Source organism: Pristiophorus japonicus, chromosome 6 (assembly GCF_044704955.1).
Source record: "Pristiophorus japonicus isolate sPriJap1 chromosome 6, sPriJap1.hap1, whole genome shotgun sequence".
Classification (NCBI taxonomy): domain Eukaryota; kingdom Metazoa; phylum Chordata; class Chondrichthyes; family Pristiophoridae; genus Pristiophorus; species Pristiophorus japonicus.
In genome coordinates this window covers 96,454,720-96,472,837 of record NC_091982.1, presented here as the reverse complement: position 1 = coordinate 96,472,837, position 18,118 = coordinate 96,454,720, and positions in this window count along the sequence as shown.

Here is an 18,118-nt window from a genome sequence, read left to right as displayed (position 1 = left end):
GGAGAGCTATTTACATTCTAAAGGTGGGTGTAATGGTGCATTCCCTAAAGACTTTGTTTTATCGGTGGGGGGAGGAAAGAAGATAAATTCGAGGGCCGGAACATCGCAGGGTGTGTGTGTGTGTGTGTGTGTGTGTGTGTGGAAGTGTGTGTGGGGGGTCTTGCCCACAACTAGGCCCCACCATTGAAGCACCCCTCCCCCATTGCCTGGCCTGGGTTAGCTGGAGCTACCTGCGTGAAGATTTGTTAATCACCCCAGTTAACATCGTTGGGAGTGCTGTGCCAACTGGCTCCAGCTGCCCCAGGTGAAGACATCTTCTCCCCTCACCTGAAGATCATCGAAAAGACTTTGTATTTACCATCCGGGGGGTGCACCCCAGCAAAACACCCACCCAGCACTGTGAGGGGAGATCTGCCCTCACAGCTTCTCTCTTTCCTACCACCCCCCCTCCTCTCTCTCTCTCTCTCTCTCTCTCTCTCTCTCTCTCTCTCTGTCTCTCCCCTCTCTCTCTGAGAGCCCCTTTCTCCTAATTAATTAAACAGTTTAAAATAACAAGAAAACTGAGCAGAGGGAAAAAGCCCCTCCCCAATCGTCAACTAGAGGAGAGGTGTGCCTCATTAAGAGCTCCCTCTGCTCAAACATATAACGAGGCCTCTATAAGACCATTAAGGTCTGTGACTTTGGGGTGAGTGTAGCCCTTAAAGGGACCCCGTGATGGCGTCCCCATCGATGCCAGTGGCAGGGCCAGCGAGGACGGATGCGCAGGCGGCGTCCGCAGCCACGACGCCTCCTGTGCCTCCTGCTGCCCTTGCACCGTTCCGATTAATTACAAAAAAAACCGGGGTCAAGAGCTACACTCACCCCACTATGACCATTTAGGAGTGCACGCGGGCGATGGCTGGGGTAGTCGGCCCCTCGGTCATTGTCGCAGCCTCCAAGATGTCCGGGAAGGCTGTGTTCTTCCTGGGGTCGGAGCGGGCGGTGTCCCTGGCACTTGAAAAGGGGCTCACGGTCGGCGGGACGTTCACAAGAACATAAGAATTAGGAACAGGAGTAGGCCATCTAGCCCCTCGAGCCTGCTCCGCCATTCAACAAGATCATGGTTGATCTGGCCGTGGACTCAGCTCCACTTACCCGCCCGCTCCCCGTAATCCTTAATTCCCTTATTGGTTAAAAATCTATCTATCTGTAACTTGAATACATTCAATGAGGTAGCCTTAACTGCTTCCTTGGGCAGAGAATTCCACAAATTCACAACTCTCTGGGAGAAGAAATTCCTTCTCAACTCGGTTTTAAATTGGCTCCCCCGTATTTTGAGGCTGTATCCCCTAGTTCTAGTCTCCCCAACCAGTGGAAACAACCTCTCTGCCTCTATCTTGTCTATCCCTTTCATTAATTTAAATGTTTCTATAACATCACCCCTCATTCTTCTGAACTCCAACAAATAAAGACCCAGTCTACTCAATCTATCATCATAAGGTAACCCCCTCATCTCCGGAATCAGCCTAGTGAATCGTCTCTGTACCCCTCCAAAGCTAGTATATCCTTCCTTAAGTAAGCTGACCAAAACTTCATGCAGTACTCCAGGTGCGGCCTCACCAATACCCTATACAGTTGCAGCACGACCTCCCTGCTTTTGTACTCCATCCCTCTCGCAATGAAGGCCAACATTCCATTCGCCTTCCTGATTACCTGCTGCACCTGCAAACAAACTTTTTGGGATTCATGCACAAGGACCCCCAGGTCCCTCTGCAGCGCAGCATGTTGTAATTTCTCCCCATTCAAATAATATTCCCTTTTACTGTTTGTTTTCCCAAGGTGGATGACCTCACACTTTCCGACATTGTATTCCATCTGCCAAACCTTAGCCCATTCGCTTAACCTATCTAAATCTCTTTGCAGCCTCTCTGTGTCCTCTACACAACCCGCTTTCCCACTAATCTTTGTGTCATCTACAAATTTTGTTGCACTATACTCTGGCCTCTCTTCCAGGTCATCTATGTATATTGTAAACAGTTGTGGTCCAAGCACCGATCCCTGTGGCACACCACTAACCACCGATTTCCAACCCGAAAAGGACCCATTTATCCCGACTCTCTACTTTCTGTTAGCCAGCCAATTCTCTATCCATGCTAATACATTTCCTCCGACTCCGCGTACCTTTATCTTCTGCAGTAACCTTTTCGAATGCCTTTTGGAAATCTAAATACACCACATCCATCGGTACACCTCTAACCACCATGCTCATTATATCCTCAAAGAATTCCAGTAAATTAGTTAAACATGATTTCCCCTTCATGAATCCATGTTGCGTCTGCTTGATTGCACTATTCCTATCTAGATGTCCCGCTATTTCTTCCTTAATGATAGTTTCAAACATTTTCCCCACTACAGATGTTAAACTAACCGGCCTATAGTTGCCTGCTTTTTCTCTGCCCCCTTTTTTAAACAGAAGCGTTACATTAGCTGCTTTCCAATCCGCTGGTACCTCCCCAGAGTCCAGAGAATTTTGGATGATTATAACGAATGCATCTGCTATAACTTCCGCCATCTCTGGGATGCATTTCATCAGGACCAGGGGACTTGTCTACCTTGAGTCACATTAGCCTGTCCAGCACTACGCCCCCTAGTGATAGTGATTGTCTCAAGGTCCTCCCTTCCCACATTCCTGTGACCAGCAATTTCTGGCAAAGTTTCTGTGTCTTCCACTGTGAAGACCGAAGCAAAATAATTGTTTAATGTCTCAGCCATTTCCACATTTCCCATTATTAAATCCCCCTTCTCATCTTCTAAGGGACCAACATTTACTTTAGTCACTCTTTTCCATTTTATATATCTGTAAAAGTTTTTACTATCTGTTTTTATGTTTTGCACAAGTTTACTTTCGTAATCTATCTTTCCTTTCTTTATTGATTTCTCAGTCATTCTTTGCTGTCGTTTAAAATTTTCCCAATCTTCTAGTTTCCCACTAACCTTGGCCACCTTATACGCAGTGGTTTTTAATTTGAAACTCTCCTTTATTTCCTTGGTTATCCATGGCTGGTTATCCCTTCTCTTACCGCCCTTCTTTTTTACTGGAATATATTTTTGTTGAGCACTATGAAAGAGCTCCTTGAAAGTCCTCCACTGTTCCTCAATTGTGCCACCATTTAGTCTGTTTCCAGTCTACTTTAGCCAACTCTGCCCTCATCCCACTGTAGTCCCCTTTGTTTCAGCATAGTACGCTCGTTTGAGACACTACTTCCTCACCCTCAATCTGTGTTACAAATTCAACCATACTGTGATCACTCATTCCGAGAGGATCTTTTACTAGGAGATCGTTTATTATTCCTGACTCATTACACATGACCAGATCAAAGATAGCTTGCTCCCTTGTAGGTTCTGTAACATATGCATTCTATGAATTCCTCCTCCAGGTTACCCCGTGCGATTTGATTTGACCAATCGATATGTAGGTTAAAATCCCCCATGATTACTACCGTTCCTTTTTCACATGCCTCCATTATTCCCTTGATTATTGCCCGCCCCACCATGAAGTTATTATTTGGGGGCCTATAAACTACGCCCACCAGTGACTTTTTCCCCTTACTCTCTCTAATCTCCACCCACAATGATTCAACATTTTGTTCATTAGATCCAATATCATCTCTCACAACTGCCCTGATATCATCCTTTATTAACAGAGCTACCCCACCTCCTTTTCCTTCTTGTCTATCTTTCCGAATTGTCAGACACCCCTGTATGTTTAATTCCCAGTCTTGGCCACCCTGCAACCACGTTTCTGTAATGGCCACCAAATCATACCCATTTGTAATGATTTGTGCAGTCAACTCATTTACTTTATTTCGAATGCTGCGTGCGTTTCGGTAGAGTGTTTTAATACTAGTTTTTAAACCATGATTTTTAGTTTTGACCCCTCCTGCAGCCCCTTTATGTTCAGTGGCCCTTTTTGGTTTTTTGCCTTGGGTTTCTCTGCCCTCCACTTTTACTCATCTCCTTTCTGAGGTCACCGCACGGAGGGTCATTCTCTCAAACGTCCCGCCCTTTGTTCCCGCTGAGCTCCTGCTCCCCCACCTCCCACCTCCATCAACTGGGGGAGGTAAGGTCGGGGATTAACCCGATACCGCTCGGCCTCAGGGAGACCAGCATGCATCACGTGTTCTCCTTCCGCCGCCAGCTTTTTGTCCGGCTGGCGCGGGAGGAGACGATGGAGGGCAGCGTCAACATGGTGCATGAGGGGACTGCCTACCATGTCTTTTGGATGTCGGACGGCATGCGGTGCCATGCCTGAAGCGAAGTGGGGCACGTTTGTTAGAACTGCCCCGCCTCCAAGGCCACCAAAACAGCAAAGGCGGCCAAGGCTGGTGCTGCCGCCCCCCTCCCCCTAGTAGCATCCGCGTACCGGGAGCGTAGGTGCGCGGGCAACGTCGGAGGCCATTGTCTTCACGGCCTCCGGCGGGGGGGAGGGAGAGCGTCCAGGCGGAAGGAAGGCGCGGAGGAAGGCGAGGCACCTTGAGGCGCGTCCCCTCAGTGCGCCGGACAGTTCCATCACCGCGCTCGGCCCACTCCTGTCACCGGCGAGTGCGGGGTGCCCTGAGCCCGTGCCCGAGCCCTTGCCCAATACCGCAGAGAAGCTCGGGCGCGGGCAAGCAAAACAAAAGTGGGGAGCGGAACGGGAGGTCTCGGCAACCTGGAGGTCTCCTTGCCTCTGCGCCCCGCCAGACAAAAAAGGAGGCGCCGCTCCAAAGAGGCGGAGGAGGAACAACATCCCTCCGCGGAGGAGTCGGTGCCCACCGCGTGTCCCGCGTCCCCCACCAGCGCCCCTAAACCGCGCCGTAGGCGGGGGGAATCTGTCCCCGGGGAGGGTCAGACAGTCGAGGCTGCCCAGCCTCTGCCTTCTGGGGATGGCGAGGAGGATCTGCCTGTTGTGGGGGGGGCGTGGGGCTGGCGGAGGAATGCGTTGCCGCCGGGTCGGGCGTCCCAGTGACTGAGGCGGGCGAACCTGAGCCCGCCCAGCCAACAATCAACATCCCCCGGGACTTGATCGATCCGGCAGGAATAGAAAATGTTAAAAATTTTAATCAACCTGCACACGCTGGGCTGGGGGGTGGCGGCGGGGAGGGGTCAGAATACCAACCCTTGCCCCCAACATTGGAGCTGGGGGACTTGGAGGACCTGGAGCAGTTTTTCGCGCAGGTTTCTCCATGTTCCCTGGTACCTGGGGCGAAGGGGGAACCCCTTCCGCTGCCGCTTTCTGACCCTGCAGCACAGGTAAAAGAGCCCAGTGGGAACTCCTCTGCCAACGATCGTGGTGCTGAGATCGGGGCAGAGCTAGGGCCGGATGGAGCGACCGGGCCGTTTGCTGTACCTCGTGCGGTCGACGGACCGGCTGCTGGCGGCGACCGCCCGGAGGGGGACGGGGACTCGGTGGAGGGTGCGGGAGAAGATCTGGAGTCCATCGCCAGTGAGGCAGTGTATCTCCTCGTGCCCGCCGCTGAGTCCCCCCTCATGCCTGTAAAGGAGCTCCGGGACTTTATGGTCCAGAGCCAGGGTTGCCGCAACCGAGCCCATCTGGCCCTGGAAAAATGGTCCAAGCCGGCGCTGCTCATCAGGTCCGTCTGCGCCGCCGCTAAAACCATGGCCGCGGGCGGGCCCTGAGCATTGAGCTGTGCTGGCTCAAAACATTCCTCGCTGGGTTGCTGAGGGAGTGGAGTTCAACAAACGACTCCACTCCGCCCCCACCCCCACAATAAGTTAAGGTAGAGGTTGCACTATGCTTTTGTCATGAAGATAACCATAGCCAGCCTCAACATCAATGGCGGCAGAGAGGCACGCCGTAGATTTAAGAATTTTTCGCTCCTGCGGGAGGGGAAATATGTGGTGTGCTTCCTGCAAGAAACCCACACTGTTCCGGGAGACGAAGCCACGTGGCTCCTGGAATGGCAAGGAGAGGTCCGCATGAGCCACCTCACCGCCTCTTCTTGTGGGGTGGTTGATACGTCCTTACTCGACAGTATAAATGCACACGAGGCCCAAGCTTGAGAGAAGGTCAGTCTGTGACCTGTCCTTTATTCCATTGCACTCAAGTGATGGATGTGGGTGCAGCTTCCCCTTTTATATCTGAAGGTCTAGGTTAGGAATGTCTCCCACAAGTTCATCACCTCGTGGTTAGTGTTCTCACATTGTACAACTTAGGTCAGATTATACATGGGTTACAATGCTGGTTGAATACATGACATCACCTCCCCCACCCAAAGTCTTATTGGGATCACAGGTTGAGTCTCTCTGGTGGTTTACGCTCCCTTGTAGAGCGCCTGAGTTGGGGCTCCGGTTGTTGGGCGCTGGCCTGAGTGTCTGCTGTTTGCAGTGCCTCAGGCCTGCCCGGACTGTCCACAGTGACTGGGCTCGCCTCCCTTTGGTTCCTGTGTTCGGTCACCTGTGGAGGAGTGAACTCTATATCGTGTTCTTCCTCTGCTTCTTCTATGGGGTTGCTGAACCTCCTTTTTGTTTGATCCACATGTTTGCGGCAGATTTGTCCATTGGTAAGTTTAACTACCAGAATCCTATTTCCCTCTTTGGCAACCACAGTGCCTGCAAGCCATTTGGGCCCTGCAGCGTAGTTGAGGACAAAAACAGGGTCATTTACATCAATACATCGCGCCCTCGCATTCCTGTCATAGTAGTCATATTATGACAAGTGCCTGCTCTCGACAATTTCTTTCATGGTGGGGTGTATAAGGGATAACCGGGTTTTGAGCATCCTTATCATTAGCAGCTCTGCGGGTGGAACCACTGTGAGCGAGTGTGGTCGGGATCTGTAGGCCAACAGGAGGTGTGATAAGCGGCATTGTAGGGAACCCCCTTGGATTCTGAGCATCCCCTGTTTGATTATCTGCACTGCTCGTTCTGTTTGGCCGTTTGAGGCTGGTTTGAACGGTGCCCTTCCAACATGGTTAATTCCATTGCTTGCCATGAAGTCCTGGAATTCAGTGCTTGTGAAGCACGGGCCATTGTCGCTGACCAAGATGTCTGGTAGATCATGGGCGGCGAACATTGCCCGTAGACTTTCTACCGTGGCAGAGGATGTGCTTGAATTTAAAATGTCACACTCGATCCATTTGGAGTAGGCGTCTATTACAACCAAAACATTTTTCCCATGAAAGGACCTGCGTAGTCCACATGGATGCGTGACCAAGGTTTGGCGGGCCATGGCCAGGGGCTAAGGGGGGCTTCCCTGGGCGCATTGCCCAGCTGGGCACACGTGTTGCACCTGCGAACACAAAGTTCCAGATCTGCGTCTATCCCTGGCCAGCAAACATGTGACCTGGCAATTGCCTTCATCGTGACAATGCCCGGGTGCTCATTGTGGAGTTCTCTGATGAACACCTCTCTGCCCATAGGACGACGCATCGCACGTTAACACAAGTTTCCTACATGGGTCATATAGCGTTAACAGATTGTTGGAACATAACAAATTGCGTGCTCTATTAAAAGCCCTTTCCTGGCTGTCCCCCCAGACCCATTCGCGACCTTTGCGTAGGAGCACGTGTAGCGGCTCTAGCAGCGTGCTCAATTTGGGAAGAAAGTTACCAAAATAGTTCAGGAGCCCCAGGAATGAATTGTGTTACGGGGTCTGGGTGCTCTCTGGATCGTTTCCATCTTGGACGCAGTAGGGCTGATCCTGTCTGCTGCTACCCTCATTCCCAGGAATTCTACCTCTGGAGCGAGGAAGACGCACTTCGCCTTTTTCAGTTGCAGCCCTACCTGGTCCAGTCTGCGTAGCACCTCCTCCAGGTTGTGGAGGTGTTCTTCAATATCGTAACCTGTGATGAGGATGTCGTCCTGAAAACCCACCGTCCCTGGAATCGACTTGAGGAGGCTTTCCATATTTCGTTGGAAGATCGCGGCGGCCGAGCGAATCCAGAATGGACATCTGTTATACTCAAACAACCCCTTGTGTGTCCTGATGGTGGTCAGCTTCTTCGACTCACTCGCCAGCTCCTGGGTCATGTAAGCTGAAGTCAGGTCCAATTTTGAAAAAAGTTTGCCACCGGATAGCGTCGCAAAGAGGTCCTCCGCTCTCGGTAGCGGGTACTGGTCTTGGAGTGACACCCGATTGATCGCGTGTCACCTGATTGGCCTTGTAATCGCCACATATCCTGACCGACCCATCCGCCTTGAGCACCGGCACAATCGGGCTCGCCCAGTCACTGAATTCGACTGGCGAGATGATGCCTTCCCTCAGCAGGCGGTCCAATTCACCATCTATCTTTTCCCGCATCACGTCTGGCACCGCTCTGGCCTTGTGGTATACTGGCCTGGCGTCCGGGTTTACGTGAATCACTACCTTGGCCCCCATGAAAGTGCCAATGCCGGGTTGAAATAATGAGTCAAATTTGTCCAGGATCTGTGAGCATGATACTCGCTCCACAGAGGAAATTGCATTGACATCGTCCCATTTCCAGTTCATGATAGCAAGCCAACTGTCCCCCGGGACAACCCAGAGTGGCAACCTGTTTTCTGAATCTTTGTGGGTCACGACTACCGAGGCGCTGCCTAACACCGGAATGATCTTTGTGTATATCCGTAGCTATGCGTCAATCGGCGATAATTTTGGCCTCCTGGCCTTGGACAGCCACAACTTTTCGAACTGTTTGATACCCATCAGGTACTGGCTGGCCCCCGTGTCTAGCTCCATTGATACTGGGATGCCATTGAGGAGCACTTTCATCATTATCAGTCGCGTCCTGGTGTATGAACTGTGTATGTACTCCACATGAACTCGCTGAATTTCAGCTTCCAGCGATTTCCCCCAGCGTTCATTTCTGCAATTTCTGCAGGTATTTTGCTCACCTCTGCAAACTCCGGCTGAGTGTGTGCCTCCACACCTCCAGCATGAGCTGCTGTTTGAAACAAAAGGTCCCTTGCCAATCGATCGTCCCTGACTGCCCCTGTTATTGGCCTTGAGTGCGCCATTAACAGGTGTTGATGGCCCCATTACTGACCGCATTGTCCCTTGCAATGGCGTGAATCGCCGTTCAGCTTGCCATTGTCTCTGTCGAACTCCCCCTCTGGGTTCGACTACATGTTGGGGCATGCCCGACTGCCCTTGTCTGCCTGGAGAACTGTGTGCTGCTTTAACAATGTTGAATCTCTGTCCCAACCATTCCTTAACACAGTACCTCTCGTCTGTTCTGCTCGTGGCCATGCTCGCGTGGTTTAAATCCCAGTTTCTCGTCGCCATTTTTACGTCCTTACTATACAGTATAAATGCACACGAGGCCCATGCTTGAGAGAAGGTCAGTCTGTGACCTGTCCTTTATTCCAGAGCACTCAAGTGATGGAAGTGGGTGGAGCTTCCCCTTTTACATCTGAAGGTCTAAGATAGGAGTGTCTCGCACAAGTTCACCACCTAGTGGTCAGTGTTCTCACAGTGTACAACTTAGTTCAGATTATACATGGGTTACAATACTGGTTGAATACATGACAGTGGCCACCTTGCTGGCCCCGCATATTCAGCCGGAGATCTTGGGGGTCGAGGAGCTTGCTGCACGTCATGGTTCGCCTGGGGGATGTGCCGCTCTATCTCGTGAACGTGTACGCCCCTCAGCCCGGCCCACAGCTAACGCGCTTCTTCGAAGAAGTGTCTGCTCTTCTTGGCTCCATCGACGTCGGCGACTGCATTGTCCTCGGGGGGGATTTTAACTGCACCGAGGGACCGCTCCGGTGCCCCGCAGAGCATGACGGCGATCGAGAAGTTGCGAGACGTGGATGTCTGGCGAAATCTCCATCCCGACTCCAGCACCTTTACATGGATGAGGCCTGGAAGAGGATGGTCCAGAATCGACAGCGTTTACGTGTCTCGGGTGTACGTTTCCTGCGTTCCGGCGGCCTCCATGCAGCCGGCGCCGTGTTCGGACCACCACCTGGTGTGAGCGGAGCTCGTTTCGCTCCGCGCGAGGACGGGGTCCGTGTACTGGTATTTTAACAACCAGCTGCTGGAGGATGAGCGGTTCCAGGACTCGTTCCGTCGTTTCTGGTCCGACTGGAGAAGGAAGCAGGGGGTCGTCCCCTCCTTGAGGTTCTGGTGGGACATGGGCAAGGCTCACGTCCGTGTCTTCTGCCAAGAGTATGCGAGGGGGTCGATCAAGGGGCAGGCGGCCAGAGTCGGGCGCCTAGAAAAAGAGGTGCTCGACCTAGAATCCCGTCTCGGTCAAGTCGTCGAGGACCCGGCCCTCCGGACGGTGTACGAAGCGAAGAAGGCCGCACTGAAGGACCTTTAGTTCGTTGGGTGCCGAGGTGCGTTCGTGAGGTCGCGGATCCGGTTCCTGCGGGATCTGGACCGCGGCTCCCCCTTCTTCTACTCGCTGGAAAAAAGACAGGGTGTCTGTAAGTAACTCTTGACGCTGCTGGCCGACGACGGCTTTCTCGTCTCGGATCCGGAGGGCGTCAGCAAGAGGGCCCGAGAATATTACGGGACTCTGTTCTCTCCGGAGCCGTCCAGCGAGGAAGCGCGTAGAGTTTTGTCGGAGGACCTGCCGGAGGTCGGCCCAGAGTGCGCCGAAAATCTGGAAGCTCCGCTAAGCCTGGTGGAGCTGACCGGCTCTCGAGGGGAAAAGCCCCGGGGCTGGATGGGCTGACCGCGGAGTTCCACAGGACGTTCTGGGACATCCTGGGGGGCGACTACGTGCGAGTCCTGGGGGAAAGTTTGGCGACCGGGGCGATGCCCCTCTCTTGGCGCAGGGCAGCCATCGTCCTGCTGCCCAAGAAGAGCGATCTCCGCCTACTTAAAAACTGCCGCCCGGTCTCCCTTTTCAGCACGGACTACAAAATCTTCGCCAGGGTGATGTCTGCTCGCCTTGGCACCGTGCTGGACCACATGATCCACCCCGACCAGTCCTACATGGTCCCGGGCCGGACAATCCACGATAACATCCATCTGGTCCGGGACCTCATCCATCATTCCCAGGATGCTGGTCTGTCGGTTGCCTTCTTATCCATCGACCAGGAGAAGGCGATCGACAGGGTGGATCACGATTATCTGTTCGGAACTCTGCACGCTTTCGGGTTCAGGACGCATTTCGTCGCCCGGATCTGACTGCTGTACGCCGCCGCGGAGTGTCTGATTAAGGTTAACGGGTCCTTGACGGCGCCCCTTCGCTTTAGGAGAGGGGTGCGCCAGGGATGCCCCATGTCCGGCCAGTTATATGCCAGCTACGTGGAGCCTTTCCTGCGCCTCCTGCGGATGAGGTTGATGGGACCGGTTCTACAAGAGCCGGGCGTGGAGGTCGACCTCTCGGCTTACGCCGATGACGTGCTCCTCACGGTAGAGGATCCCGTTGACCTGCGGAGGATGCGTGAGTGCCAGGAGATTTATTCGGCCGCATCCTCTGCCAGGATCAACTAGGAGAAATGTTCCGGACTCCTGGTGGATCAGTGGCGGGTGGAATCCCTGCCGGAGGAGCTCAGGCCTTTTGCCTGGAGCACGACCCATCTCCTCTATCTGGGAGTCTACCTTAGCCCTGACGAGGAAGCCTGGCCGGCGAACTGGCAAGAGCTGGAGGCCAAGGTCGCCGCTCGCCTAGGGCGCTGGACAGGACTGCTCCGAGTGCTGTCCTACAGGGGTCGAGCGCTAGTCATAATCCAGCTGGTGGCCGTTATGTTGTGGTACCGGCTGGTCACTTTGACCCCTCCCCCTGCATTTGTCGCCAAGATACAGAAGAAGCTGGTGGCCTTCTTCTGGAACAACAGGAAGCACTGGGTCTCTGCGGCGGTCTTGAGTCTCCCGCTCCGGGAGGGCGGTCAGTCGTTGGTGTGCGTCAGCACTCAACTAGCGACTTTCCGTCTTCAGACCCTGCAGAGATACCTTTACGTTGAGCCCCCTCCTAGGTGGCGTGCGCTGGCGAGGTATTTCTTCTGCCAGCAGCACAGCCTCAACTACGACACGCAGCTCCTGTTTGTGAGCTTGGGGGCGTCAGGACCGCCGTCCAGGGGCTGCCTGTCTTTTACCAGGAACTCATCAGGGTCTGGAACAAAGTCTCCACCAAGCGCAGCTCTCCACCAGCTGGAGTGGCGGCTGTCCTGCAGGAGCCGCTGCTCGGGAATCCGTACCTCCATGACCGAGGTTTTAGGTGGCAGTCGAACGAGAAGGTTGCGGCTGGTGAGGTGACCAGGGTCAGGGACCTGCTCGATGGCAGAGGAGTGGGCTGGATGGCGCCAGACATGCTGGCACGGCGCCTAAATTCGGCCGATGTCTGCCGCGCGGCCGATGCCATCGAGTCGCTAAAAACAGCTCTGGGCCCTGACTCCGTTAGGTGTGTCGAGGAGGCTCAAGCACGTGGGGAGATCCCGTCCGAACTGACCCCCGTCCAGATGGAATTCCTCATCGGCGCCAAACCCCGGAATCTCCCTTGGGAGCCGGCGCCTCACAACTTGAGCCGCCTCGGGGAAATCCCCTCCGTGCCTTTCAGTTCTGCGCGGAGGGTTTTCCTGTACGGGCTGCTCCTGCACACTCTCAACCTTGCCATCCTCGTCTGCCATCCGGACACGCCATGGCGTACCATCTTGCCATCCAGAGGAGGCAGGGGTCCCCGATGGAGTGCACTCTATGCGGGAGTCCTCCCATTATTTATCGGGGACTTGGCCTGGAGGGTGGTGCACGGAGCAGACCCGTGCAATAAATTTTTAAGTCGGTTCACGGGCTCCCAGGCCGCCTGCAATTTCTGCGGTCTGGAAGAGTCCGTGTTCCACGTTTTTATTGAATGTACGAGGTTGCAGCCCCTGTTCCATTATTTAAAGGGGCTGCCCTTCAATTTCTGGTTGCACTTCAGTCCCACACTCCTTATCTTCGGGCACCCTGTGCGGAGGGGAGCGGGTAGGTCCGAGGGCCTCCTCATAGGACTGCTCCTGGGCACGGCCAAGGGTGCCATCAGCCGGTCTAGGCAGCGGGCGGTCGAGGGGGCCGTTCAGCCTGACTGCCTGCCTCTCTTCCGTGCTTGCATCAGGGCCTGGGTGTCCCTCGAGATGGAGCATGCAGTGTCCACCAGTACGCTCGCGAGCTTCCGCGAGAAGTGAGCGCCGGAGGGACTGGAGTGCATTGTCACCTCTGGCAACCAAATTTTAATTTGATTTTATATGTTATAAAGTTTAATTTGTTTTAATTGCTGGGTTTTAGTGTCCCCCTCCCCTTTTATAGGGGACACTTGTAAATTATGATTTTATTGCCCAAAAAATCCACAAAAAACCCACAAATAGCACCAAAAAAAAAAAGAGGACACGTGAAAAGTGTTTGGAGTGTCCCCCAGATCGGGGGGGGGGGGGCACTTGGATTAATTTATTATGTTTTCCCCAAAAGAGTTGTAGAGCTGTTGGTATGGTTTTAATGCCCCCCCAAAAAATCACAAAAAAACACAAAAAAACAAAAAAAAGAAACAATAAACATTTTTAAAAAAGGGGCAGTTAAGTGTCTGGAGTGTCCCCCAGATCAGGGGCACTTGATCTAACATTTATTTTGTTCCCCCAAAAAAGTTGTAGAGCTGTTGGCCCCGGCAATCAAATTTTAATTTGATTTTATATGTTTTAAAGTTTAATTTGTTTTATTTGCCAGATTTTAGTGTCCCCCTCCCCTTTTATAGGGGGCACTTGAAAACATATCTCTTGTTTTACTGCCCAAAAAAAAGCAAAAAAACCCCACAAAAATCACAAAAAAAAGGGCATGTGAAAAGTGTCTGGAGTGTCGCCCAGATCGGGGGCCACTTGATTTAATGTTTAATTTTGTCTCCTTAAATGAGTTGTAGAGCTGTTGGAGGCGTGGCCTAATCATTTGTAGCTTTGAGCAGGGAGGGAAGGAGCTCTCTGCTTTAGCTCCTGCCTTGAGGCCTGGAGAAACCCTGTGAACAGCCCAGGAAGAGGAATAAGGGGCCTGCTACATTTCAATTCATCCAGGGGGAGAGGAGGAGAGCAGAATTACAACATCTTTATTACTGCTGCAGAGAGTTGGAGAGAGGGGGAAAGAATAACAACATCTATCCAGTGTGGAAGGAGGGAGAGCTATTTACATTCTAAAGGTGGGTATACTGGTGCATTCCCTATAGACTTTGTTTTATTGGTGGGGGGAGGAATGAAGATAAACTCGTGGGCCGGAATATCGCCGGGGGGGTGGGGTGTGGAAGTGTGTGTGGGGGGTCTTGCCCACAACTCGGCCCCACACACCACTGAAGCATCCCTCCCCCATTGCCTGGCCTGGGTTAGCTGGAACTACCTGGGTGAAGATTTGTTAGTACCTTATTAAGATCATTGGGAGTGCTGTGCCTGGTGGCTCCAGCTGCCCCAGGTGAAGACATCTTCTCCCCCCACCCGAAGATCATCGAAAAGACTTTGTATTTACCATCTGGGGGGTGCACCCCAGCAAAACACCCACCCAGCACTGTGAGGGGAGACCTGCCCTCACAGCTTCTCTCTTTCCCACCCCCCCCCACTCTCTCTCTCTCTCTCTCTCTCTCTCTCTCTCTCTCTCTCTCTCTCTCTCTCTCTCTGTCTCTCCCCTCTCTCTCTCTCTCTCTGAGAGCCCCTTTCTCCTAATTAATTAAACAGTTTAAAATAATAAGACAACTGAGCAGAGGAAAAAGGCCCCTCCCGTCAACTCGGGGAGAGGTGTGCCTCATTAAGAGCTCCCTCTGCTTAAACATATGACGAGGCCTCTTTTAAACCATTAAAGCCTGTGACTTTGGGGTGAGAGTAGCCCTTAAAGGGACCCCGTGATGGCGTCCCCATCTATGCCAGTGGCAGGGCCAGCGAGGACGTATGCGCAGGCGGCGTCCGCAGCCACGGCGCCTCCTGCTGCCCTGCCACCGTTCCGATTAATTACCAGAAAACACGGGGTCAAGAGCTACACTCACCCCACAATGAGCATTGAGGAGTGCGTGCGGGCGATGGCTGGGGTAGTCGGCCCCTCGGCCATTGTCGCAGCCTCCAAGATGTCCGGGAAGGCCGTGTTCTTCCTGGGGTCGGAGCGGGCGGTGTCCCTGGCCCTTGAAAAGGGGCTCACGGTGGGCGGGACGTTCCTGCCGGTGGACCCTCTCGAGGCCACTGCGCAGAGGGTCATTCTCTCAAACGTCCCGCCCTTTGCTCCCGCTGAGCCCCTGCTCCCCCACCCACATTAACTGGGGATAAGGTCGGGGATTAAACAGATACCGCTCGGCCTCAGGGAGACCAGCCTGCGTCACGTGTTCTCCTTCCACCGCCAGCTTTTTGTCCGGTTGGCGTGGGAGGTGATGACGGAGGGATCATTTAATGTGGTGCACGAGGGGACTGCCTACCCTGTCTTTTGGACGTCGGACGGCGTGCGGTGCCATGCCTGCAGGGAGGTGGGACACGTTTGTAAGAACTTCCCCGCCTCCAAGGCCGCCAAACCACCAAAGGCGGCCAAGGCTGGCGCCGCCGCCACCCCTCCCCCTAGCAGCGTCCGCGTACCAGGAGCCGTAGGTGCACGGGCATCGTCGGGGGGCTTTTGTTTTCACGGCCTCCGGCGGGGGGGAGGGAGAGCGTCCGGGCGGAAGGAAGGCGCGGAGGAAGGCGAGGCACCTCGAGGTGGGTCCCCTCAGTGAGCCGGACAGCTCCATCACCACTCTCGGCCCACCCCTGTCACCGGCGAGCGCGGGGTGCCCTGAGCCCGTGCCCGAGCCCTTGACCAATACCGCAGAGGAGCCCATCTGGCCCTTGAAAAATGGTCTGAGCCGGCGCTGCTCATCACGTCCGTCCGCGCCACCACTAAAACCATGGCCGCGGGCGGGCCCTTATCAAAGGCGCAAAGTCTTGACCTGCGCCGGCTCAAAACGTTCCTCGCTGGGTTGCTGAAGGAGTGGAGGTCAACAAACGACTCCACTCCCCCCCCACAATCGGTTAGGTGGAGGTTGCACTATGCTTTTGTCATGAAGATAACCATAGCCAGCCTCAACATCAACGGCGGCAGAGAGGCACACCATAGATTTAACAATTTTTGGCTCCTGAGGGAGGGGAAATATGCGGCGTGCTTCCTGCAAGAAACCTACACCGTTCCGGGAGACGAAGCCATGTGGCTCCTGGAATGGCAAGGAGAGGTCCGCGTGAGCCACCTCACCGCCACTTCTAGTGAGGTGGCCATCTTGCTGGCCCCGCATTTTCAGCCGGAGATCTTGGGGGTCGAGGAGCCCGTGCCAGGCCGCTTGCTGCACGTAATGGTTCGCCTGGGGAACGTGCCGCTCCATCTCGTGAACGCGTACGCCCCTCAGCCCAGCCCGCAGCAAACGCGCTTCTTCGAAGAAGTGTCCGCTCTTCTTGGCTCCGTCGATGTCGGTGACTGTATTGTCCTCGGGGGCGATTTTAACTGCACCCTCGAGGTGAGGGGCCGCTCCGGTGCCCCGCAGAGCATGACGGCGATCGAGAAGTTGAGGGACCTGGTCGGGTCCTTCGACTTGGTGGACGTCTGGCAAAATCTCCATCCCGACTCCAGCGCCTTTACTTGGGTGAGGCCTGGAGTAGGATGGTCCAGAATCGACCGCCTTTACGTGTCTCGGGCGTACGTTTCCTGCGTCCCGGCGGCCTCCATGCGGCCGGTGCCGTGTTCGGACCACCACCTGGTGTTGGCGGAGCTCGTTTCGCTCCGCGCGAGGACGGGGTCCGCGTACTGGCACTTTAACAACCGGCTGCTGGAGGACGAGCGGTTCCAGGACTCGTTCCGTCGATTCTGGGCCGACTGGAGAAGGAAGCAGGGGGGCTTCCCCTCCTTGAGGCTATGGTGGGACGTGGGCAAGGCTCACGTCCGTGTCTTCTGTCAAGAATATGCGAGGGGGTCGACCAAGAGGTGGGTTGCCAGGGTCGGGCGCCTAGAAAAAGAGGTGCTCGACCTGGATTCCCGTCTCGGTCAAGTCGTCGAGGACACGGCCCTGCGGACGGTGTACGAAGCGAAGAAGGCCGCGTTGAAGGACCTGCAGTTTGTCGGGTCCCGAGGTGCATTTGTGAGGTCGCGGATCCGGTTCCTGCGGGATCTGGACCGCGGCTCCCCCTTCTTCTACTCGCTGGAAAAAAGACAGGGTGTCCGTAAGCAGCTCTTGACGCTGCTGGCCGACGACGGCTCTCTCGTCTCGGATCCGGAGGGCGTCAACAACAGGGCCCGAGAATATTACGGGGCTCTGTTCTCTCCGTGTAGAGTTTTGTGGGAGGATCTGCTGAAGGTCAGCCCGGAGGGCGCCAAAAATCTGGAAGCTCCGCTAAGCGTGGCGGAGCTGACCGGTGCCCTCGCCCGGCTCTCGAGGGGAAAAGCCCCGGGGCTGGACGGGCTGACCGTGGAGTTCCACAGGGTGTTCTGGGACGTCCTGGGGGGCGACTACGCGCGGGTCCTGGGGGAAAGTCTGGCGACCGTGAAGATGCCCCTCTCTTGGCACAGGGCAGTCATTGTCCTGCTGCCTAAGAAGGGCAATCCCCGTCTACTTAAGAACTGGCGCCCGGTCTCCCTCCTCAGCACGGACTACAAAATCTTCGCCAGGGTAATGTCTGCTCGCCTTGGCGCCGTGCTGATCCACATGATCCACCCCGACCAGTCCTACACGGTCCCGGGCTGGACAATCCACGATAACATCCATCTGGTCCGGGACCTCATCCATCACTTCCAGGAGGCTGGTCTGTCGGTCGCCTTCCTATCCCTCGACCAAGAGAAGGCGTTCAACAGGGTGGATCATGATTATCTGTTCGGAACTCTGCGCGCTTTCGGGTTCGGGACACATTTCGTCGCCCGGATCCGACTTTTGTACGCCGCCGCTGAGTGTCTGATTAAGGTTAACGGGTCCTTGATGGCGCCCCTTCGCTTTAGAAGAGGGGTGCGCCAGGGATGCCCCATATCCGGCCAGTTAGATGCCATCTGCATGGAGCCTTTCCTGCGCCTCCTGCGGACGAGGTTGATGGGACTGGCTCTGCAAGGGCCGGGCGTGGAGGTCACCGATGACGTGCTACTCACGGTAGAGGAACCCGTTGAACTGCGGAGGATGTGTGAGTGCCAGGAGGATTTACTCGGCCACATCCTCTGCCAGGATCAACTGGGAGAAATATTCCGGACTCCTGGTGGGTCAGTGGCGGGTGGTCTCCT